The 26576-nt window shown below is 46.4% G+C and overlaps 1 long non-coding RNA gene across 2 annotated transcripts; it reads right to left on the reverse strand.

Moving 5' to 3' along the window:
* Positions 1 to 731: 731 nt before the first annotated feature.
* On the reverse strand, positions 732 to 19125 carry LOC142908880 (uncharacterized). 2 transcript variants are annotated; one of them, XR_012932023.1, is made up of 4 exons: positions 19021 to 19125; positions 13159 to 13280; positions 12764 to 12829; positions 732 to 1345 (listed from the first exon to the last, which is right to left on the reverse strand). It is a non-coding gene; the product is annotated as an uncharacterized LOC142908880 (long non-coding RNA). The 2 variants fall into 2 exon arrangements; XR_012932022.1 differs by having other exon boundaries at positions 12764 to 12832.
* Between the last annotated feature and the right edge of the window lie 7451 nt (positions 19126 to 26576).

Below are 26576 nucleotides of genomic sequence, written 5' to 3' on the forward strand. Positions count from 1 at the left end.
GTCCCGCCAAGTCCGGAGGTTGTACCTCCTTAGGTATCAAGGAGGTTAGCGGTAGACGTGTGAGTCCCGCCAGGTCCGGAGGCTGTACCTCCCTAGGGTATCGGGTGAGGGGACCGAATATCCCTCTGTGTGTGTTAAGCATTGTATAAGGAAATAATACAATAAACAGAGTGTGCCTCCTAAAGAAGTCTGCTCGTCCTTACAACACTACAGAACCAAAGAAGATAAATCAAACAGAGTATAGCAAGATTTGGAAACCATATAATGCAACACAGATGGTCAAAACACAACGCAAGGTCAGGTTGATTACGTTATTATTACTGGTAGGAACGAAGTTGTAAACTGAGTGTACCAGCCTGCAATAGATTAATGTGTCCGTCCGTCCGTCCATCCGTCCCCTTTCAATACTTTAGAAGTGAAATCTCGTGCTGTTGGGTGTAAAAAAAAATCCAATGTTCCTACCAGCCCACCCTGCAAGGACCTGTTAATTTATCTTCCGTCCTGCTGTCCACGCCCCCACGCTACTCTCCCACTACTTCCTGTCTCCCTTCCCCCCTCTCTCTTCACCCACTTGGGGTAAACTGTCCCTCAAGGATCGTAGATCGAAGCCCCCCACCGCACCTCGCTCTCTCCCTCCCTGGCCCCCCATCTCTCTCCCTCCCTGCCCCCCCGTCTCTCTCCCTCCCTGCCCCCCCGTCTCTCTCCCTCCCTGCCCCCCCGTCTCTCTCCCTCCTTCCCAACTGAACCCCCCTAACCTCTCGCTCACAAGTCGCTGAAGGTGAGGCGCCCTCTGATGTCTCTCTCTCTCTTCCTGCCGTGCCCTCGCCTCCCCGTCTCTTTGCCTCTCTCTCGCCACGTCTTTGCCCCTCGACTCTTCCAGCCCCGTCGTCTCTCTCGCTCCTTCCGAACTGTGCGCCCCTAACCTCTCCCTTAAAAATCGTTGCATGAAATTGCTCTGATGGCGATCTCTCTCTCTCTCGCTGCATCCCCCACGCCGTCAGGTCTCGCTGCCTCCCGCTCGCCACGTCTCCGCCCCTCGACTCCTGCCTCCCCATCTCTCTCTCCCCTCTTCCCCTCCCGCTCCCCGGTTCCGCCAAGTTCCTGTGCCCCTCGAAGCGAGCCCCGGTCCCTCGCTGCCATTCGTCCGCCCCCCTTCGATGCTCTCCCTCAGGCCTCCCTCGCCCCGTTCCTTGGCCCCCTCTCTCCCTCGCCCCGCTCCCGCCTCTCTCCATGGAAGCTCTCCGCGGGTCGCGTCTCCTCACTCCTCCGGACGCCGTTCGGCCTCCTGCGCACACCTCCTGCACCGCCGCCACCGCCAAAGATCCCCCGTGCAGCCTCGAACAGGCTGTCGGGGGCAAGCGCTGTTAGTGGCGAGCAGCAGCACCTACGAAGGCTACCGGCACTGTGGTACACGAGGGGGGTGGGTGGCCAGAAACCACGGCCGGCACCCCTTTGTCTCCCCAGCGGTGATGTTTTACACGTCCCACAAGGTACTACTTTTAGGCGGAGTCGATCTCGGGGAGGCCCACGACCGGTTCATATAATTGTCACACTTCTAGATTTTTGTTGTTTTTATTTTTTTACCTACGTGACTTTATCGAATAGAACCAAAGAGTATAATTGTCACACTGTTTTTGGGCCGTGAGCAAGGAAATCCAACTCGGGGTCTCTGCAGAGTTCGCTCGAGTTTGCAAACGAAAAAACTAAAACGTGTAGCGCTAAACGACCAAATCGGTGATGACAATTCCTGCTGAACGCCGCAGAAGACCAGGCCCACAACGTGGATAGCAGAGCCACGCCCCACCGGCATCAAACTCTGCCCACACATTGTAAACAAATGCAACTCGTGTAACGCGTAGGCTTTTCGCAAGCAGCATTATTCGTGAATGTTTTTGGGGGTTAGTTCGCGTTATTGTTAATGTGTCGTAACCCTCCACCACCACCGCCCGACACGGACAATCAGTAAAACAAATGCCATTGCTCCACTGTAGGGGCGGCCAGGTGGATTTTCAAGAACGCCAATGTTGGTTTCACTGTTGTTAGATTTACACATTTTGGCCGAGGAGGCGAAAATCCACGAGTTGTTAATTCACGTCAAAATCTGAGAATTCGCGGTGAATCCACAAATTTGGCCTAGTCTGCTGTATCCATCAGTCACTTTCCGCATCAGATATTAACCAACATATCCATGATGCAACGTAACAACTGCAGTCTAACTGCATTTTAAATGGATTAAATAAGCATGGACTGAATGACCATTCATTATGAATATCCCGAGGTAACACCAAAACACACTTTACGCACATTCAACAATCTAACAACAATTCTACACTATGTGCCTGTGTTCAACCAAGTTAGCGATCTTAAAACCATTCAAACTCACCACCACCACCACCACAACCAAACCACCAGAATCGTCAAATCGAAATCCCAACGAAGCGAACGGCGGTCCACAGAAGTACGTCCTGGCACGAGAAAACATTCCCCGCTCAAACACAAAGAACACCACCACCCATACACTCCACACCACCACCACCACCACCACACCACCACCACCACACCCCACACCACCACCACCACCACACCACCACCACCACACCCCACACCACCACCACCACCTCCCCTACACCACCACCACCACACCCCACACCACCACACCCCACACCACCACTACCACACCCCACACCACCACCACACCACCACCACCATACCCCACACCACCACCACCACACCCCACACCACCACCACCACACCCCACACCACCACCACACCACCACCACCACTACCACACCCCACACCACCACCACACCCCACACCACCACCACCACACCACCACCACCACTACCACACCCCACCACACCCCACCACACCACCACCACACCCCACACCACCACCACACCCCACACCACCACCACCACCACATCCTACACCACCACACCCCACACCACCACCACATCCCACACCACCACCACCACACCACCACTACCACACCACCACACCCACACCACACCACCTCCCCTACACCCCACACCACCTCCCCCACCCCACCACAACACACCACCTCCCCTACACCCCACACCACCACACCCCAAACCACCACACGCTACACCACCACTACCACACCCCACACCACCACCACACCCCACACCACTACCACACCCCACACCACACTCACCACACTCACCACACACACGCTCACCACACTCACCACGCTCACCACGCTCACCACACACACCACACTCACCACACACACACCACACACACCACATTCACCACAAACACACACCACACACACCACACTCACTCACCACGCTCACCACAAACGCTCACCACACACTCACCACACACACCACACCACACACACTCACCACACACTCACCACACACTCACCACACACACACCACACACACACCACACACTCACCACAAACACACACCACACACACCACACACTCACCACACACTTACCACAAACGCTCACCACACACTCACCACACACACTCACCACACACACCACACTCACTCACCACACTCACCACACACTCACCACACACACACACCACACTCACCACAAACACACACCACACACTCACCACACACTCACCACACACACACCACACTCACAAACACCACACTACACTCACCACACACTCACCACACCACACTCACCACACTCACCACAAACGCTCACCACTCTGTTCACACACACTGTTCACACACACTGCTCACCACACTGTTCACACACACTGTTCACACACACTGCTCACCACACTGTGCCCCGGAGAGGCCTACCCACCTGCTGGGAGGCCTACCCACCTGCCGCTGGGAGGCCTACCTACCTGCTGGGAGGCCTACCCACCTGCTGGGAGGCCTACCCACCTGCTGCTGGAGAGGCCTACCCACCTGCTGGAGAGGCCTACCCACCTGCCGCTGGGAGGCCTACCCACCTGCCGCTGGAGAGGCCTACCCACCTGCCGCTGGAGAGGCCTACCCACCTGCCGCTGGGAGGCTTACCCACCTACCGGGAGGCCTACCCACCTGCCGCTGGAGAGGCCTACCCACCTGCTGGAGAGGCCTACCCACCTGCCGCTGGGAGGCCTACCCACCTGCTGGAGAGGCCTATCCACCTGCCGCTGGGAGGCCTACCCACCTGCTGGAGAGGCCTACCCACCTGCCGCTGGGAGGCCTACCCACCTGCTGGGAGGCCTACCCACCTGCTGCTGGGAGGCCTACCCACCTGCTGGAGAGGCCTACCCACCTGCTGGGAGGCCTACCCACCTGCCGCTGGGAGACCTACCCACCTGCCGCTGGGAGGCCTACCCACCTGCTGGGAGGCCTACCCACCTGCCACTGACAGTGGTACCTGGAGCGTGCTGACGCTCAGCTGATGTGTCACACCGTGGCGAACCCCGCAGCTAACTCATTCACGTGGAGCAGGCCAAGAAACGACATTCCAGTCGTGGGCTGAGCTCAAAAGGGCTAACTCGAGCACCATCCTGCGGCGGGGAAAGGAGGCGGTGCAAGAGGTTCAGCCGAGCCCACAACAGCCAAGAATCTGCTGTCTGGGAGAGGGGGGTGGGCGCTGTTAAACCCTAGCACATGGGCGAGAAGCCGTGCATGTGTGACGAGTGCGGCAAGACGTTTTTCTCACGCTCGGCCTACAAGTATATATATTTTTCTATTCCACTTGTGTGTAAATCTGTGTATACCCCGGATATTTTAGAGATGGCAATTCTCCTGCTGTGTGTCCTACTGCTGTCCCTCCCGGCCATATCTAGTGTCACACTCAACTCTACAAACGGCTACCCTCGTTATTTTGCGTCAATACTTGTTGCTCGATTTGCCACTACACCTGCAAATGAAACAGCTCATAGACACTTCTACACTCCATCATTGTATCCTTTTAAACCCTATCTTTGTCCCATTACTTCACCAGCACTCCTTCCAAACTTCATTTTGCTCTTAAAAATAACACCATCTGCGAGCTGCTGCTATTCGTCCAAGGTTCGCCGCTCTTCATCCTTTCACAGAAAATACTTATGCAAACTGTTAATTCTACATTTCTTATTCCTGGGTGGTATTGAGCTTCATCCAGGCCCAAATGAAAAGAGCTCGTATAATTCTGTAGATTTTTCTGGCAGGAAAGGTGTTGGTGTTCTACATATCAACATCAGAGGGCTTGTGATTAAATTAAGTCAACTAAAACTAGAAGTGGCAAATCTTGATCCGGACATTTTTTGCCTAACAGAAACATTTCTCACTCCTGCCGTCAATAACTTGCAGATTACGATTGAAAACTACAACCTTTTTCGGCTTGACTGAGGATCTAAAGGAGGTGGAATTGCCATCTATGTTCGTAACACTATTGCATGTTCACCAGCTCACTCTTTGTTTAAAAAATGTTGCTTTGAAGGTCTGGCTCTCAGAATAACTCTCCCAAATAATCAACAGATATTGGTAGTGTGCTGCTATAGACCGCCTTGTGGGAAGGATGTTGAAGCTGCATCGGCACTGAGAGAGCTTTTTGGGGGCCTCCCTAAAGGTGAAATAATTTTAGTGGGTGATCTAAATTGGAATTGGCTAAACCTGCCGGCCGTGGCCACAAATTTTACAAATGAATTTAACTTGTTTCAATTAATAAATGTCCCCACAAGACCCAACCTAAAAAATCCGGGACAGTCAACTCTGCTTGACGTCCTATTGACAAATGCCCCTCACAATTTCGCACTGACTGGTGTTCTGGGTAATAACCTTAGTGATCACTCCTTCATTTTTGGTGTGAGATCATCAGCCAGACCCAAAGCCCCCCTAAAATTGTTGAGAAGCACTCTTTGAGGCACTTCAGCACTCAGGCATTTACAAATGATGTGCTTCACTCGGATATTGATAAGGTCTGTGATATACCCAACCTGACTACGGCTTGGGAGACTTTCAGGTACACATTTCTCCAAATTCTTAACAAACATGCTCCGTTGGTTAGATTTAAAACTAAAGGCAACCGCCCACCATGGTATGATCCTTTGATTACAAAGCTCATGAAAACTAGGGACAAGGCTTGGGCATGTGCTCAGAAAAGTAATTTGGTAAATGACTGGCTAGAAAACAGGATTTTAAGGAATAGATGCGTAAAAAATACGGCATGCAAAAAATGCCTATTTTTCCTCCACTCTCCTGGAATCACATGGAAATGCCAGGATTTTTTGGAAAACAATCAAATCTATCGAAAAGGCATCCAAAACAGAAAATCTGCCCGTTGAGCTTCACCGAAATGGGGAATATTTTTCAGATCCCAAAAAAATAGTTGACAATTTTAACCTTCATTTTTCTGAAGCTGGTAATCTTTTTGATAATGTATTGGGAGTCACCCCTGCTCCTGCAAATTCCTACACCCCTGTCCAAACATTAAACGAATTTAGTTTCCAACCAATCCACGAAAGTAATGTTCTGAAACAACTGTCCTACCTCAAAGGGTCCTCCTCTACCGGAGCAGATAGTTTTCCCGTCTTTGCTCTACTGTTGGTCACCTAATATACAAACCTATAGCCCATATTTTCAACCTGTCCATCAAAGAAGCATCAGTTCCTCTAGAATGGAAACATTCCTATGTCCGCCCACTTCACAAAGGGGGCCCTAAAGATGATCCCAATAACTACCGACCTATCTCAATTTTGTCCCCATTGATGAAAATTTTTGAAAAATTATTGAACTACCAAATTAGCAGTTTCCTGTCCACCAACAATCTACTACATCTAAAACAATCTGGGTTCCGGAAAAAATACAGCACCACATCTGCTGCATTAGACTCTTTGAATCAAATTTACAATAGCCTTGATAATAAGCAGTACTGTGTCTGTCTTTTTCTTGACCTGTCCAAAGCTTTTGATACAGTTGACCACAACACCCTGCTTAGTAAACTAAGTTGCCTCGGTTTTTCCGAGAACACAGTACAATGGTTAAAAAATTACCTCTTTTCTCGCACCCAAACTGTATTCACAGATGGTTGGAGGTCAAACAGTGTTAAGATAACAAAAGGGGTTCCACAGGGTTCCATCCTCGGCCCCCTCTTGCTCTCTCTTTATGTCAATGACTTGGGCACTGAACTGGATCATTCCAGGGTAAATCTTTTTGCAGATGACACGATACTGATTACTGCTGGCCGCTCTCCGGATGACGTGATTGCTAAGCTCCAGGGTGATTTCAACAAACTACAACATCAGCTAGTTTCTCTTAAACTAGTCCTGAATACCTCCAAAACCAAGGTGCTATGCTTCTCTCCGGGACTAAAGCAGGAAGTTATTTTTCCCCAATTACATTCCTTGAATAATTATCAAATAGAGCAAGTCAAGATCTATAAGTATCTTGGGGTCATCCTGGATTCAAAACTTAGTTTTGAAGATCACATTGATTATATTGGTAAAAAGACAAAAATAAAAATTGGTTTTCTGTATCGACACAAGCACTGCTTCCCCCCAATGTTCCGTTTGGAATTGATAAAAGCTACCATACTGCCTCTACTTGACTACTGTGACATCGTGTATAAATCAGCCCCAAGTACTGTACTGAAGAAGCTTAATTCCATCTATCACTCGGCCTTAAGATTTGCATTGAACTGCCCATATAGGACTCACCACTGTGATCTCTACATTGAGTCAAACTTAACATCTCTTAATGTTCGACGGCTTGTGCACCAGATCTTATTTATTCACGATGTCCTTACAAAAAATTCCGCAGACTACCTACTGGATCTCCTCTCTGTTTCAAAGAACAAATATGACCTCAGGTCTTCGCTCATTTACCAGCTTCACATTCCCTATTGCCGTACAAAAACTGGAGGAAGGTCCTTTGCTATTGATGCCCCCAGGGTCTGGAATGCTATTGCCAATAAACTGCAACTTGAATCACTACCTATGAGATCTTCACTCAAAACTGCTCTAGAGGAGTTGTACAACCCTAGCTGCCACTGCTATTCAGTGGCCTAAAATATGGGTCTAGATTTTGGTGTTATAATTTATTTATGTAGTTTATTGTTAAAAATTCGGTCACAGTCCCTATGATCACTGTTACATTGGATTCATGGCTTTTATTTTGGTGATTTTCGAAAAGTTTTTTTTTGTTTTGGCCATGTTTTTGTTTATAGTAGTACGGAGTTAGACTGATGGCCTTAATCTTAGTTGTCTTGTGGTTGTTGTTGTTATTTGACTTGCATCCCACTGGGATTTTTGCACACAGCATTGGTGTACGGTGCTATTTTAGGAATATTTTGATATTTTTTTCCTGTATTTTCTGTTTGCACAGTCACATAACCACTGTAAGATATTTTCTTGTTCATGTTTTTGTTTGTTGCGGTTGCACCCGATTCAAGAGCCGAATGGCTCACAGGGCTATACCAAATAAATGAACTATGAACTATGTCCTAGTTCGACAAAATCTACGTCAACACGTAATACAAAACTACAATTCGTGTTGCAGAGAATGAACCTCCTCTACGTGTAACCTTTGAGTGGTATGCCACGTAACTGATTAATGATCCGAGTGTTCTCCCTATTTCAAAGACAATGAGTTGCTCCAGAGGGAGATGCTTCCTGAAAACACAAAAATACCCTTGTTTGGTTCTTTCCTCCAGTCTCATCCCTTCACCTGATGAAGGCCACTTGTGTTGTGGCCGAAACGTCGTGAGAATTTTATTGCGTGATTTTATTTGATCAATTTATTATTTTATTCTCATTCTACGTGGTGACTTTACCTAAAGAACCAAAGAAGATGAATCCTTGCAGTCACGAAAGCTTTAAATCGAAAAACAAAAATACCCTTTGACCTGTATCACAATAACAATGAGTCTCACCTGAGTAAGCTGTACAGGTTACTTCCATAACACACACTTTGTCCTAACATCACTTATTCAATGTTTGACCCTTACAGACAAAATGTTACATGTACGCACACAATCAGACAAGTATTAATTCTAAATTATTGACAGGCATATTAACAAAATTGAATTACTGCACTGAAATATACTGCATCAGGTTACATCGCATTAACATGAAGCTATTTTTAAAAATACGCACCGTCTGCTTAACAGTGTATGTACAACGTGCTATTGTATTGTCATTCAAAACGAGTAGGCCATTGCATGCTGGCGTCTGGGTCAAAATTGCTCAAATTCTAAACATTACCTACAAACTCCACAACTAAGATGCCACATCAATCATCGCCCCCTACTGACAGGCTCTTGTCCACATGCAGGCCGGTGCAGGGCCACCACCTTGTGCCACACAGGGGCAGCTGCTACTTGGGGATGCTCTTCAAGTGTTTGAGACGAGATACAAAACTCCGAATTGCCAGAGGCGATTAAGCAAGCACCATATAAATGGATTTTAAAACCGAGTGAATGCTTGGGAGCTTATTGGCTCTCGCTCCTGGTTCGAGATCTACCCAACCCACAGGTCCACAAAAACTGGCCGCTCTAACCATGCAGGTTTAACCTAGGAACTGAGTGTCCAACTTCACATTCTTGTCATTAAAGGCCTGTGACAAAGGTGCATCCATTGGAGCGACCAGAGTGGAGTCGGCTCCGGGAGAGGCAACCACCTTGCCCCACGGCGCTCCTCCACTTCGAGGTCTGCGGAGTACTTCGCCACCACCACCAGCGTGGCGATCTTCACGGCTGTGCTCACTTTGGTTCTGCTGCTATCGCAGCCAGTGGTGGAACTCCTCGGAGGATCTCGGCGTGGGGGTTCGAACATCAACGGCTCCAACACCACCACCACCACCACCACGATCAACAACTACTCGGGACTCGTGAAGGACGTCTCTCCACCGGCAGCGGTCGCCACCTGGGGACCGATGTTCACCAGTGCCAGGACATAGTGGACAGCGTGCTCCCTGCTCTACTGCAGGCTATGGGTCAGCTGAGCGGCAGCTGCCAGGACATAGTGGACAGCGTGCTCCCTGCCCTGCTCCACGTCGTGCGTCAGCTGTACAGCGGCTGCAAGGAGGCCATCGGCTCCACCGTGCCGCTGAACACCCCGCACATCGCCGTGCGTCTCCGGCGTTTCGTACGTCGCAGAGTTGAGTGAGCAACATCCATCGTCGTCGTCACCATCAGCCACGGTCAATCCACTAGCGGGTAGAGACCTCCCCCGTGCCGTCGCCACCTCCCACGATGCCGCTGTGCGGTGATCCACCCAGCGCCTGACACGTGGAGCGATTTCATTGCTTGATCTCCCCACTGGGCATCCTCTCGGATGACCCCCTCGCCGCCCATCGGCATCTCTCGCCCCCTTCGCGCCCTCCACCGTCACCCTCAACTCTACTCGCGGTTAAATTTTGATTTAAAGCTTTTGTGATTGCAGTAATTCATATTCTTAGCTCTTCCGGTAAAGTCATGTTGAAGGGAAACAATAAAATAAATATATATATAAAATATAAATTCTCACGACGTTTCGACACACCTGAAGACGACCGTTTGTGTTATGGTCGAAACGTCATGAGAATTTTTATTGTTTTATATATATTTTATTATTTTGTTTCCCTTCAACGTGACTTTACCGAAAGAGCTAAGAATATCCACTCACGGTGTTTTCAACAGCCTGGTTGGGCACTGGAACGATATCCCGGACAGTACCGGATTAAGCTCGTGCGGGTCCTGTGGCATATATTATAATGGTGCCCAAAATAAAATAAAAAAACACAATTATCAAAACGCAAAGTTTACACATCTACCGGGTCTCCACTTGACTTTGGATTGTCTCGGAGGAAGTCCACCCACACCTCCACTTCCACAAACTGCTGGGAGTTGCCTCGCTCTGCCTCACAGTCAGAAATCTCCTCCTGCTTCACGTTGCCTCTGTCGATGTGAAGGTCCCATTTTGGAGTTGAATCTTCATCTTCACATTTCACCTTCACTCCTTTGCTCTTCACTTCTTCACATTTCACCATCACCTCTTCATGTTTCACCCCGATACCTTTAAAAGTGTCCAAGCTGGGATTTTCTTCCGGTTCTTGTTTCATGAGGGATGGGCTCATGGTGGCACTTTGACTTTCACAAGCTGATTTCAGACTCCACTCCTTGTGGATCTTCTGATGCTTCTGTGTTCTCTGGTGTACTTGAAGTTGTTGTTGCTGTGCAAACGTTATCCCGCACGGAGTGCACCTGAAGGGTTTCTCTCCTGTGTGTGTTCTCTGGTGTACTACAAGAGTAGATGAATGTGCAAACGCCTTCACGCACATACTGCACTTGAAGGGTTTCTCTCCCGTGTGTGTTCTCTGGTGTTCTACAAGAAGAGATGAACGTGGAAACGCCTTCATGCACACACTGCACTTGAAGGGTTTCTCTCCCGTGTGTGTTCTCTGGTGTGCTACAAGAGTAGATGAATGTGAAAACGCCTTCATGCACACACTGCACTTGAAGGGTTTCTCTCCCGTGTGTGTTCTCTGGTGTGCTACAAGAGTAGATGAATGTGAAAACGCCTTCCCACACACAGTGCACTTGAAGGGTTTCTCTCCCGTGTGTGTTCTCTGGTGCTCTGTCAAATTTCCAGTCCGGTCCGTGCTGTATGCACACCGGTCGCATTGTTGACTTGCCCTACCGAGCTGCGCTGAGTGCATTTGCTCCATCAGACCAATTCTGCAGAGGAAGCGTCAGCTGCAGACAGAAAAAAATAATATCCACACTATCTACACTTCAGTATCGATGCACAGAGGAAAGCATATACACACAGTAACACGTGACTTACACGTCTATACTTATTCACATATTCATGATATAGTGGAAAAGTGTCCCAAATTCATCACACGGACTGTTATGGCACACAATGAGAGGGCAAATGGTTATAAACATGCCTGGAAGCCCTCGTATCTTCAAAATGAATGTTCACCAAAAACTCCGAGCACACAATTTCAGCTGTCTGGCTACAAAAGGAATATTTATGAGAGCTAAATTCAGCTGACATAGCAAAGGGTGTTGAAAACAATATTATTTGTGTTAGGCAGAAATGCATAAATTAACGTTCAATCGCAACTTAGAGGTGTGAATCCAGGCTCAGATGTCCTTGAATGCTGGGATGAACAGTTCCCACTTCAGCTGAATGTGTGTGCTGTGTTCACCTCCTGTTTCCATTATTATAAAGAGTTCCAGAGGAAAACAAAAATAAACTACTGTTATGATAAAACCTCCGTGTTCGACAGAGTTAATAGACGTTACTGCAAACACAAACTGTACACTGTCACTGGGTAAACAGGCGGTGGCGTGTCTAGAATCATGCCTGGCCACCTTCATCTGCTCAGCATTAATGCTTCCTCACTGCACCAAGTAATTAATTGAGGATCAACGAACATAGCCGAGGCTAACTGGAGTTTGCGTGTCTCTCTCCGTGGTGAGATGTTAACTACCTCACCTGGTATACAGGAAGTCGTGGGTTCGATCCCGACCCTGACACCTGCTGTATATTTGGAGTTTGCGCGTCTCTCCGCTGAGTGTCTTTGACCGATAGACATTGACACACGTATTCTTGTTTCTTTCATTAAAGTTACGTAGATAGAAAATAACAATAACAGATAATAGAATTACATTAAATAAAGACCATTTGTGTTGCGATCAAAATGACGTGAGTTTTTTTGCTTTATTCACAATTATTTATTTATTGTATTGCTATTTTTATTTAATTTTCTATCTACGTGACTTTACCGAAAGAACCAAGAATATTAATTCCTGCAGTCACCAAAGTTTTCAGTCAAAACATTCACACACGTTGACAAAGCCTCACCTTGTGTTGTTGTGGGCAGGTCGCTTCTGATAACAAGAGTGGTATAGCAGCTCAAGCGGGCTTGGCCTGCTAACAAAAGAACGAAAATCAAAACTGCGTGAATATTTACAATAAAACAAAGTTACAAAGTGGCGAGCCGGGTGAAGACAAATTAAACTTAAGCGAGATAATTAAAGTGAACGCAATCAGGCGAGGGCAGGAGGCAGGGCCCCGCGTGGCTAGGCCCCGCGATGTAAAGTTCCAACCTGGACATCGATTCCAATGCTCGCTGCTACTCAACTGACATCCCTACGAGAGAGAGCGAGGCTCTACCTTGGTTAACAACAACAACCACCACCACAACCACCACCACCACGACAACCACAACAACCACAATCGCAATGATAATTTCTCACCTCGGATTTCAGTGCAGGAAGCGTTAGTTTCCTGCTACCTCGTGACGTCACCCGGCAGCAGGTGACATGACGTCACATCTGGGGTACGAAACACGCTCCTCCCACAATGAGCCGCTCCGTAACTGAATAAATTAGAGAATGAATAAATTATGTTAATGTAACATGTCCCATATGTCGTGGGCAATGAACCCGTCGCAATAAACTCGTGACGGCTTTAACGAACACATTATGCTAATGAGCCGCCAGTCACTGGGCGTAGCTTTGCCCAAATAAGGATTGGCACTGGAACGCAATCGGCAGTGACCCAAGCGGAGGTGACGTCACGCTCAAGAGCGCGGTGGAATACCTTGGTGACATGACGTCACTAGCAAGGTACACCTCACCCTGGCGTTTCACGCCGATGAGGTAATGCAGAGTGGTGACGTCACAGAGCGGGGTTGGAGTTTAAGTTGATTTAGATTCATTTTACATTGTTCCCTCCCTTGGGTGTGTGGGCTCAGCTACAACAACGTGGACATTATTGTGTATACACTGTGTGTGTGTGTACACTGTGTGTGTATACACTGTGTGTCTGTGTATACTGTGTGTGTGTGTACTGTGTGTGTGTACACTGTGTGTGTGTACACTATGTGTGTACACTGTGTGTGTGTACAGTGTGTGTGTGTGTACACTGTGTGTGTGTGCACTGTGTGTGTGTACAGTGTGTGTGTGTGTACACTTCTAGATTTAAAGCTTTCGTGACTGCAAGGATCCATACTCTTTGGTTCAAAGGGTAAAGTCACGTAGGTCAAAGATGTTGTACTGTCCCCTGACGATATCCTTGTCAGCTTCGATGTGGTCTCTTTGTTCACCAAGGTCCCAGTACCTGATACCATTGAAATAATTGAAAATTTGGTCCAACATGGACTAGACCCCGACACACCTGCACTGGTTAGGCACTGCCTCAACAATACCTACTTTACTTGGAATGGCTCCTACAAACAAAATGAGGGTACCCCCATGGGATCCCCCTTATCACCAGTGATAGCCAATATTTTCATGGAGAAATTTGAATCAGACGCCATCCAGACTTCCACCCTCAGACCTTCCCTGTGGAAGAGATATGTGGATGACACTTTCGTCATTTGGCCACATGGCCTCCCAGCTTTGAACCTTTTCCTACACCACATCAATTCCAAACATCCCGCCATCAAATTCACCATGGAAGTGGAGAAAGATGGCAAGCTACCATTCTTAGATGTTCTGTTTGAGAGGAGACCTGATGGCTCATTGGGGCATTCTGTCTACAGGAAACCCACCCACACAGATTCCTACTTGAAACCTGATTTCCACCACCACCCAGCCCAAAATAATTCTCTCATCAAAACTTTATACCATAAGGCTCATTGCATTTCGGACGAACACCACCTGACCAGTGAATTAAAACATGTACACCTGGCCCTCAAAAGGAATGGTTACTCTGACCGTATAATCCGCCAAGCTGTTTCTCCCTCCATACAGAAACAACAACTTGATACTCCGGTCAAAACCATCACACTACCATATATAGCAGGCGTTACTAAAAAGATTTCCAAAATTCTAAACAAACACAAGATCCAGGTTCGGTTCAATACAGTACACAAAATTCGTGATCTGATCCCATCCGTGAAGGATGTCATTCCTGACTTACAGTACCCCGGGGTTTACAAATTGAGTTGTACCTGCGGTGATTGCTATATCGGGGAGACAAAGCGACATGTCTCTGACCGAATCCGCGAGCACAAATCAGATTTGAAACACGGCAAAACGAATTCTTCTGCCGTGGCTGATCACTGTTACAACGCTGTGGGTGATCACGATATCATTTTCTCCGATACCAAGGTTCTTTGCAAACCCACGGGTTTTTATCAGAGATTTGTTCACGAGGCAATTCAGATCTACAAACACAGACACAATTTCAACCGAGATGGTTTCAAATTTAGCAACCATTGGAAAGATGTTCTAAATCGAACTAAACATTAAACTAATTTCAATGGTACAGTATATTTTTCAAGTAGTGGTACCCCAAACTTTCGCAGCTCTTATAAATTCCCTTTTCACACCATCAATAGGTAAACTCTCCCCCCCCCCCTCCCGCGCCAAACGGCAAGTCCACCGGCACGTACAACACCTCTTTTCTAAAATCGGCCAATCAAATGCTAATTTTTCTTTGCTAATTTCTTTGTCAGGACACCATGTTTGCTCGCACAAAGTTTAAAGGTCCGCGGTCTGAGCGTGGTTGTGTTTCGCTAAATTCTCCTGTTTGATTTGTACTAGGTGCCTCAGTGAATGTATATGCTCTGACTTTAACATAGCTATTTCTGTGACCAGTTACAAGCTAATCATTCAGCTATTTCAATGCTAAATTCTATGCTAATTCCTTTGTCAAGGGGTGCCTCTGCGGATGTGTATACTTTAACTTATCTATTTCAATGAGCCATTTCAATGCTAAATTATATGCTAATTCCTTTGTCAAGGTGCTTTGTTTCTTCTCACACAGCTTAAAGGTCGTGATCTGCGCGTGGCTTTTTCCATTCCAGCGCTGTCCTCCAGACAGTCTCGTCCCTTCACCTGATGAAGGCCGCTTGTGTTGTGGCCGAAACGTCGTGATTTTTGTTATTTTATTTTTTACCTACGTGACTTTACCCAATAGAAGCAAAGCGTATGGATCCTAGCAGTCACGAAAGCTTTAAATCTAGAATAGAAATGTAATGCAATACAACACAGAGAGTCGGCCAACATAAGAGTCAACACCCCACCTTGTTGATAACGTTCTTCCAAAGATTGCTCAATTTGAAAGAGAGACAAAACACAGACAAGGAGACACACAGACAGAGAGAGATAGAACACAGAGACACACAGAGAGAGATACACACATACAGTGAGGGAAAAAAGTATTTGATCCCCTGCTGATTTTGTACGTTTGCCCAATGACAAAGAAATGATCAGTCTATAATTTTAATGGAAGGTTTATTTGAACAGTGAGAGACAGAATAACAACAAAAAAATCCAGATAAACGCATGTCAAAAATGTTATAAATTTATTTGCATTTTAATGAGGGAAAAAAGTATTTGACCCCTCTGCAAAACATGACTTAGTACTTGGTGGCAAAACCTTTGTTGGCAATCACAGAGGTCAGACGTTTCTTATAGTTGGCCACCAGGTTTGCACACATCTCAGGAGGGATTTTGTCCCACTCCTCTTTGCAGATCTTCTCCAAGTCATTAAGGTTTCGATGCTGACGTTTGTCAACTCGAACCTTCAGCTCCCTCCAGATTTCCTATGGGATTAAGGTCTGGAGACTGGCTAGGCAACCCCAGGACCTTAATGTGCTTCTTCTTGAGCCACTCCTTTGTTGCCTTGGCTGTGTGTTTTGGGTCATTGTCATGCTGGAATACCCATCCACCATCCATTTTCAATGCCCTGGCTGAGGGAAGGAGGTTCTCACCCAAGATTTGACGGTACATGGCCCCGTCCATCGTCCCTTTGATGCGGTGAAGTTGTCCTGTCCCCTTAGCAGAAAAACACCCCAAAGTATGTTTCCACCTCCATGTTTGACGGTGGGGATGGTGTTCTTGGGGTCATAGGCAGCATTCCTCCTCCTCCAAACACGGCGAGTTGAGTTGATGCCAAAGACCTCCATTTTGGTCTAATCCGACCAAAACACTTTCACCCAGTTGTCCTCTGAATCATTCAGATGTTCATTGGCAAACTTTAGACGGGCATATATATGTGCTTTCTTGAGCAGGGGAACCTTGCAGGCGCTGCAGGATTTCAGTCCTTCACGGTGAAGTGTGTTATCAATTGTTTTCTTGGTGACTATGGTCCCAGCTGCCTTGATATCATTGACAAGATCCACCCGTGTAGTTCTGGGCTGATTCCTCACCGTTCTCATGATCATTGCAACTCCCCGAGGCGAGATCTTGCATGGAGCCCCAGGCCGAAGGAGATTGACAGTTTTTTTGCGTTTCTTCCATTTGCGAATAATCGCACCAACTGTTGTCACCTTCTCACCAAGCTGCTTGGCAATGGTCTTGTGGCCCATTCCAGCCTTGTGTAGGTCTACAATCTTGTCCCTGACATCCTTGGAGAGCTCTTTGGTCTTGGCCATGGTGGAGAGTTTGGGATCTGATTGATTGATTGCTTCTGTGGACAGGTGTCTTTCATACAGGTAACAAGCTGAGATTAGGAGCACTCCCTTTACGAGTGTGCTCCTAATCTCAGCTCGTTACCTGTATAAAAGACACCTGGGAGCCAGAAATCTTTCTGATTGAGAGGGGGTCAAATACTTATTTCCCTCATTAAAATGCGAATCATTTTATAATATTTTGACATGCGTTTCTCTGGATTTTCTTGTTGTTATTCTGTCTCTCACTGTTCAAATAAACCTAACATTAAAATTATAGACTGATCATTTCCTTGTCAGTGGGCAAACGTACAAAATCAGCAGGGGATCAAATACTTTTCTCCCTCACTGTAGGCACACAGAGAAACAACGCCTCTGTGTCGAGGCCTTAAATAGAGAGAGAGGGGTGCAGAGAGAGAGAGGGGAGGGGTTTAGAGAAATCCGCGAGTCAATGCAAGGCCGTAGCCATGGAGTCAACATTGGGGGGGGAACAAATCTACCAGGGGCTCTGGGGTCTCCCCCCCCCAGAAAGAAAATCTAAATTTGAAAACTAATTTTTAAAATATTGAAAAATTTCACTAACACATGGGATGGAATTTGTATTATTTGATACAATATTGTATAATATTGTATTGTATTACATTGCTCTGTTGTTTATTTTTTAACTTTTCTTGTTTCATAGTATGTAATGGCAGAGATTAGGGATTCATAAAGTACAACGCAATCATACAAACACAAATCTACACATTGTTACATGAAGACAAGTCCACATTTTGTGGCCAAGGTTTAGCAAATTGTTTTTATTAACATAGCATAGCAATTATTATTTTAAATAATATTTTTATAGCAATAAATTGGGGGAGACATTTTGAGCATGTTTGATTATTGTGGGGGGATATGTCCCCCACCAATATATATTATAATTATTATAATATATTATAATTACGGCCTTGTGTCAATGAGAGATTTGGAACTTTGGTGACTGCAGGAAATAATAATAACACGAGTACACGCAGAGAGAGAGAAAGCACACTTATATTCTTGGTTCTTTCGGTAAAGTCACCACGTAGAAGGGGAAACAATAAAATAATTAAAATATTAAACAATAAAATTCTTACGACGTTTCGACTGCACCACAAGCAATCATCATTAGGTGTGAAAACCACAGCAAGAAACCACAGCAAGAAAATGTTCTTGCTGTGGTTTTCACACCTGATGATGATTGCTCGTCTTGCAGTCGAAACGTCGTGAGAATTTTATTGTTTGATATTTTTATTATTTTATTGTTTCCCTTCTACGTGGTGGTGACTTTACCGAAAGAACCAAGAATATGAATCCCTGCAGTCAAGAAAGCTTTAAATCAAAAGCACACTTAATCAAAGAAACTGAGTAAAATTTTTGAAATGTAATGCAATGCAACACAGAGAGTCGATCAACACACAATAAACGCATAGCCTGGTAGATTACTTTCTTACAAAGATTGCTCAACTAAGCGAGATAATTGAAGCAAACGCGATCAGGCGAGGGCAGGAGGCAAGGCCCCGCGTGGCTAGGCCCCGCGTTGTAAAGTTCCAACCTGGACATCGATTCCCATGCTCGCTGCTACTCAACTGACATCCCTGAGAGAGAGAGCGAGGCTCTACCTTGGTAAACAACAACCACCACCACAACAACCACCACAACAACCACGACCACCAACACGATAATAATTTCTCACCTCGGATTTCAGTGGAAGAGCGAAACGAACGCTTCCTGTTACCTCGTGACGTCGCGCGGCAGCAGGTGATATGACGTCACGTCCGGGGTACAAGACACTCCCCTAGCACGAGCGGCTCCGTAACTGAATAAAATTATGTTAATGAGCTCGGGCCATATGTCGAGGGATGGGGGCGTGGGTGCTGAACCCGTCCCAATCAACTCGCGACGGCTTTCACGAACTCATTATGTTAATGAGCCGCCAGTCACTGGGCGTAGCTTTGCCCAAATAAGGAATGTACAGGAACAGATATCGGCAGTGACCAAGCAGAGGTGACGTCACGATCAAGGGCGCGGTGGACGGGGGTGGGGTGAATACCTTGGTGACATGACGTCACTAGCGAGGCACACCTCCCAACGGCGTTTCACACCGATGAGGTCATGCTGAGTGGTGACGTCACAATCAGGGATGGAGTTTAAGTTGATTTAGATACATTTTCCATTGCTCCATCTCTTGAACAGAGACCCTTGCGTGCGTGAGCTCAGCAACTACAACGTGGACATTACTGTGTGTACACGCTGTTTCTGTGTGTACACACTGTTTCTGTGTGTACACTGTGTACAGACTGTGTGTGTACACAGACTGTGTGTGTGTACACACACACACAGTCTGTACACACAGAAACAGTGTGTACACAGTTTTTGTGTGTACACACTGTTTGTGTGTACACACTATGTGTGTACACTATGTGTATACACTGTGTGTGTGTACACTGTGTATACACACTGTGTGTATACACTGTGTGTGTACACTGTGTATATACTGTCTACACTGTGTGTGTGTACACTATGTGTACAGTGTGTTGTGTGTACACTGTGTGTACACACTGTGTGTGCCTGTATCTCTGTGTGTGCCTGTGTCTCTGTGTGTGTGCCTGTGTGTGACACCTGATAATGATTGCTTCTGTTGCAGTCAAAACGTCGTGAGAATTTAATTGTTTTATATTTTTATTATTTTATTGTTTCCCTTCTACGTGACTTTACCGAAAGAACCAAGAATAAATATCAGCTCTATGTTTTCAAGTAAATACATTTTGGGTAGTGAATAAATTATAGTCTTAATAAGCTACACATGACGAATTGTAGGCAATTATAGTTATAATCAAAGACATTTTTAAACAATCACGTGGTCCCTGTAGTCACCGTTAGAGACACAAAATCTGCTTGAAAACAGTTTATCAACATATATGAATACATTGATTCGAATAAGCAGAGATAATTTCCTATTTATGGCATGCCAGCTATGTGTCAGTTTTCGATATCAACATCACCTTATAAAAGAAAAACATTAAAAAAATAAGTGCACAACTTTATCCGTGATGAACGCTGCACTTTCCGTCATTTTCATGCAGGGGGCGCTGTAAACCTACACGCACCCCCTGCATGCGAACGACGGACGCGCAGGGACAGACGCTCGATTACGTTGGAATCGATCTGCAGACGACCAGCAGCTCCGTGTCGCCTTATCTCGATCCCGCGATCCCTTACCAGGTGAAAGTCCGCATCGAACCGGACCCCCAGCAAGGCCATTGTCTACTTAACGAGGGAAAATTCACGCGAAATGTCCTTTTCAACGAAGTCTTCCAGATGTAAATTGACACAAGCTTTTAATGAAGAAATAAAATAATCTAATTCAAAACACAACACAATTGAAAGATGTTTCATTTTAAAACTTCAAAACGGAGCACGGGGCGCTTGCGTGAATGCGTCCTTCGTGTGCCGTAAATGTTGTGACTTTCCTGGCCGAAGGCCCTAAAATGCTTGGACCCTTATTGGTGCACAGCGTCTCAACAACAGCAGTGGGGTTTGCTTCAACCGATAGATACGAACATCCAGACGTGAATCAGCAAAAGGCATTTATAGCCCTAGTTAGACAAAATCGACGTCAACACGTAACACAAAACTACAATTCGTGTTGTAGAGAATGTACCTCCTCCTATACGTGTAACTTGTAAGTGGTATGCCTTGTAACTGATGAATGATCCGAGCGTGCTCCCTATTTCAAAGACAATGAGTTGCTTCAGAGGCCGACGTTTCGTGAAACACAAAAATACCCTTTGACCTGTATCACAAGAACAACGGGTCTCACCTGAGTTCTCTGTACAGGTTACTTCCAAAACACACACACGCACTTTGTCCTAACATCACTTATTCAATGTTTGACCCTCAGACTTACATGCACACGCACAATCAGACAAGTATTCATTCTAAATTATTGACAGGCATTTTAACAAAATTGAATTACTGCAGTGAAATATACTGCATCACGTTACATCGCATTAACAAGAAGCTATTTTTAAAAAAATATGCACCGTCTACTTAACAGTGTATGTACAACGTACTATTGCCATTTGCACGCTGGCGTCTCGGTCAAAATTGATAACATTCTAAACATTACCTACAAAGTCACGTAGAAGGGAAATAATAAGATAATAAAATAATCAAATAAAATTCTCACGACGTTTCGGCTTCTTGCGAACGTCGTGAGAATTTTATTTCGTTTCATTTTTATTATGTTATTTCCCTTCTACGTGACTTTACCGAAAGAACCAAGAAGATGAATCCCTGCAGTCACGAAAGCTTTAAATCGAAAAATTACCTACAAACTACACAGCTAAGATGCCAGATCAACCAACGCCCCCTACTGACAGGCTCTTGTTCACATGCAGGCCGGTGCAGGGCCACCACCTTGTGCCACACAGGGGCAGCTGCTACTTGGGGATGCTCTTCGAGTGTCTGAAACGAGATACAAAACTCTGAGTTGCTGAGACAATCTTGATTTGAAGTTTGTGACTGCAGGGATCCATACTCCTTGGTTCTTTCGGTAAAGTCACGTAGAGGCGATTAAGCAGGCACTATATAAATGCAATTGATAAAATAGTGAATGCTTGGGAGCTTATTGGCTCTCGCTCCTGGTTAGAGATCAACCCAACCCACAGGTCCACAAAGACTGGCCGCTCTTACCATGTAGGTTGAACCTAGGAGCTGAGTGTTCAACTTCACATTCTAGTCATTAAAGGCCTGTGACAAAGGTGCATCTATTGTAGCGACATCGTCTCTGGCTTACACATCTACCGGGTCTCCACTTGACGTTGTATTGTCTAGGAGTAAGTCCACCCACACTTCCACAAACTGCTGGGATCCATACTCTTTGGTTCTATTCGATAAAGTCACGTAGGAAAAAAATAAAACAAAAAATCACGACGTTTCGGCCACAACACAAATGGCCTTTTTTGTTGTTTTATTTTTTACCTACGTGACTTTACCGAAGAGAACCAAATAGTATGGATCCTTGCAGTCACAAAAACTTCAAATCTAAAACTGCTGAGAGTTGCCTCACTCTGCCTCACAGTCAGAATTCTCCTCCTGCTTCACGTTGCCTCCATCGATGTGAAGGTCCCATTTTGGAGTTGAATCTTCATCTTCACATTTCACCTTCACTTCTTCCCTCTTCACCATCACTTCTTCACATTTCACCTTCACTTATTTCCTCTTCAGCCATCACCTCTTCATATTTCACCTTGATACCTTTAAAAGTGTCCACGCTGGGATTTTCTTCCGGTTCGTGTTTCATGAGGGATGGGCTCATGGTGGCACTTTGACTTTCACAAGCTGATTTCAGACTCCACTCCTTGTGGATCTTCTGATGCTTCTGTGTTTTCCGGTGTTCTATAAGATGTGGTGACTGTGCAAACGCCTTCCTGCACCGAGTGCACCTGAAGGGTTTCTCTCCCGTGTGTGTTCTCTGGTGTATTACAAGAGCAGGTGACCGTGAAAATGCTTTCCCACAAACACTGCACTTGAAGGGTTTCTCTCCCGTGTGTGTTCTCTGGTGTGCTACAAGAGTAGATGAATGTGCAAACGCCTTCTCACACACATTGCACTTGAAGGGTTTCTCTCCTGTGTGAGTTCTCTGGTGCCGTATCAAATCTCCAGTACGATCCGTGCTGTATGCACACCGGTCGCATTGGAGCCTTGTCCTACCGAGCTGCGCTGACTGCCTTTGCTCCATCAGACCAATTCTGCGGAGGAAGCGTCAGAGGAAGCGTCAGCTGCAGACAGAAAAAAATAATATCCACACCATCTACATGACAGTATCGAGGCACAGAGGAATGCATATATAGTCACATGTGACTTACACGTCTATACTTATTCATATATTCAGGATGTAGAAAAAACGTTTCCCAAATTCATCACAGGGCTGTTATGGCACACAATGAGAGGGCAAATGGTCATAAACATGCCTGGAAGCCCTCGTATCTTCAAAATGAATGTTCACCAAAAACTCCGAGCACACAAATTCAGCTGTTTGGCTTCAAAAGGAATATTTATGAGAGCTAAATTCAGCTGACATAGCAAAGGGTGTTGAAAACAATACTATTTGTGTTATGCAGAAATTCATAAATTAATGTTCAATTGCAACTTAGAGGTGTGAATCCAGGCTCAGATGTCCTTGAATGCTGGGATGAACAGTTCCGACTTCCGCTGCATGTGCGTGCTGTGTAAACTCCCTGTTTCCATTCTTATAAAGAGTTCCAGAGGAAAACAAAAGTAAACTACTGTTATGATATAACCTCCGTGTTCAACAGAGTTAATAGACGTTACTGCAAACACAAACTGTACACTGTCACTGAGTAAACAGGCGGTGACGTGTCTAGAATCATGCCTGGCCACCTTCATCTGCTTGGCATGAATGCTTCCTTACTCCACCAAGTAATTAATTGAGGATCAACGAACACAGCCGAGGCTAACTGGAGTTTGCGTGTCTCTCTCCGTGGTGAGATGTTAACTACCTCACCTGGTATACAGGAAGTCGTGGGTTCGATCCCGACCCTGACGCCTGCTGAATATTTGGAGTTTGCGTGTCTCTCCGTATAGCGTCTTTGACCGATAGACATTGACACACGTATTCTTGTTGATTTCGGTAAAGTTACGTAGATAGAAAATAACAATAACTGATAATACAATTACATTAAATAAAGACTACTTGTGTTGCGATCAAAACGACGTCAGTTTTTTTAGCTTTATTTACAATTTTTTTAATTATTTTTATTATCTGTTATTTTGATTTAATTTTCTATCTACGTGACTTTACCGAAAGAACCAAGAATATTAATTCCTACAGTCACCAAAGTTTTAAGTCAAAACATTCACACACGTTGACAAAGCCTCACCTTGTGTTGTTGTGGGCAGGTCGCTTCTGATAACAAGAGCGGTATAGCAGCTCAAGCGGGCTTGGCCTGGTGAAAAAAATAAAAACTGCGTGAATATTTACAATAAAACAAAGTTACAAAGTGGCGAGCCGGGTGAAAACAAATTGAACTTAAGCGAGATAATTAAAGTGAATGCAATCAGGCGAGGGCAGGAGGCAAGGCCCTGCGTGGCTAGGCCCCGCGTTGTAAAGTTCCAACCTGGACATCGATTCCCATGCTCGTTGCTACTCAACTGACATCCCTACGAGAGAGAGAGGCTCTACCTTGGTAAACAACAACAACAAAGACCACCACCAGCACCACCATGAGAATTTCTCACCTCGGATTTCAGTGCAAGCGTGGATCGGCAGCCTCCTGTTACCTCGCGACGTCACGCGGGTAAGCAGGTAACGTGACGTCACTTCCGGGGTAAGAGACACGCCCCTCCCATGAGCAGCTCTGTAACTGAATAAATTATGTTAATGTTAACTGGCCATATGTCGAGGGATGGGGCGTGGCTGCTTAACCCGACGGCTTCAACGGATAGATTATGTTAATGAACCGCCGTAACTGGGCGTAGCTTTGCCTAAATAAGGATTGCCACTGGATTGATATCTGCAGTGACCCAAGGGGAGGTGACGTCACGCTCAAGAGCGCTGTGGACGGGGTTGAGGGAGTGTGAATACCTTGGTGACATGACGTCACTAGCGAGGTACACCTCCCGCTGGCAGTTCACGCCGATGAGGTCATGCTGAGTGGTGACGTCACAGAGCGGGGATGGAGTTTAAGTTGATTTATATTCATTTTCCATTGCCCCCTCCCTTGGGTGCGTGAACTCAGCAACAACAACGTGGACATTATTGTGTGTACGTACACACACACACACATTTGAGGCTGAGTCGACCTAGGGGAGGCCCAGAACCGGTTCAAATAATCGTCACTGGGTGTTGGCTGTGAGCGGGAATCAAACTCGGGTCGTTATGTTCGTAGTACAGTGCACTAACCGCTAGACTACCACCACACACGTTACACACACACGTTACACACACACAGTACACACACACACAGTACACACACACACGTTACACACACACAGTACACACACACAGTACACACACACACAGTACACACACACACGCACGGTACACACACACGCACGTTACACACACACACAGTACACACACACAGTACACACACGGTACACACACACACACAGTATACACACACAGTACACACACACAGTATACACACACACAGTACACAAACACGCACAGCACACAGTACACACACACGCACGGTACACACGAACAGTAAACACACGCACAGTACACACACACGGTGCACACACACACGCACAGTACACATACACGGTGCACACACACGCACGACACACACGCACAGTACACACACACACTCACAGTACACACGCACAGTACACACGCACAGTACATACACACACACGGTACACACACGCACAGCACACACACACACGTTACACACACACAGTACACACACACACACAGTACACACACACACACAGTACACACACACAGTACACACACACACGGTACACACGCACGACATACACGCACAGCACACACACACGCACAGTACACACGCACGGCACGCACACACACACGCACAGTACACACACACACGCACAGTACACACACACGCACGATACACACACACACGCACAGTACACACACACGCACAGTACACACACACGCACAGTACACACACACACGCACACACTCACAGTACACACACACGCACGTTACACACACAAGCACAGTACACACACACGCACAGTACACACACACACACGCACACACACGCACAGTACACACACACACGCACGGTACACACACGCGCACGGTACACACGCACGGTACACACGTACGCACGGTACACACACACACGCACGGTACACACACACACACGCACAGTACACAGACGCACAGTACACACACACGGTACACACACACGGCACACACACACACACAGTACACACACACACGGTACACACACACACACACGACACGCACGGTACACACACACACACGCACAGTACACACACAGAGTACACACACACGTTACACACACACAGTACACACACACAGTACACACACACACAGTACACACACGTACGCACGGCACGCCCACACTCCTTCAGTCACGTGACTAAGGTTGACGCGCCGCCCCGTCTCCCGAGGTGACCTCTTGGCTCTCTCGTCTCTCCTCGACACGTAGATTCATTTCTTACTCTTACCTAGAAACGTCATTGTCTGTCTGTCTCTGTGGACGCAACTTGCGAGGAATTGTA

Source organism: Petromyzon marinus, unplaced genomic scaffold (assembly GCF_048934315.1).
Source record: "Petromyzon marinus isolate PM22_M1 ecotype Great Lakes invasive population unplaced genomic scaffold, UKy_Petmar_22M1.pri1.0 PM_G_Scaffold_108, whole genome shotgun sequence".
In the NCBI taxonomy this organism is placed as follows: domain Eukaryota; kingdom Metazoa; phylum Chordata; class Hyperoartia; order Petromyzontiformes; family Petromyzontidae; genus Petromyzon; species Petromyzon marinus.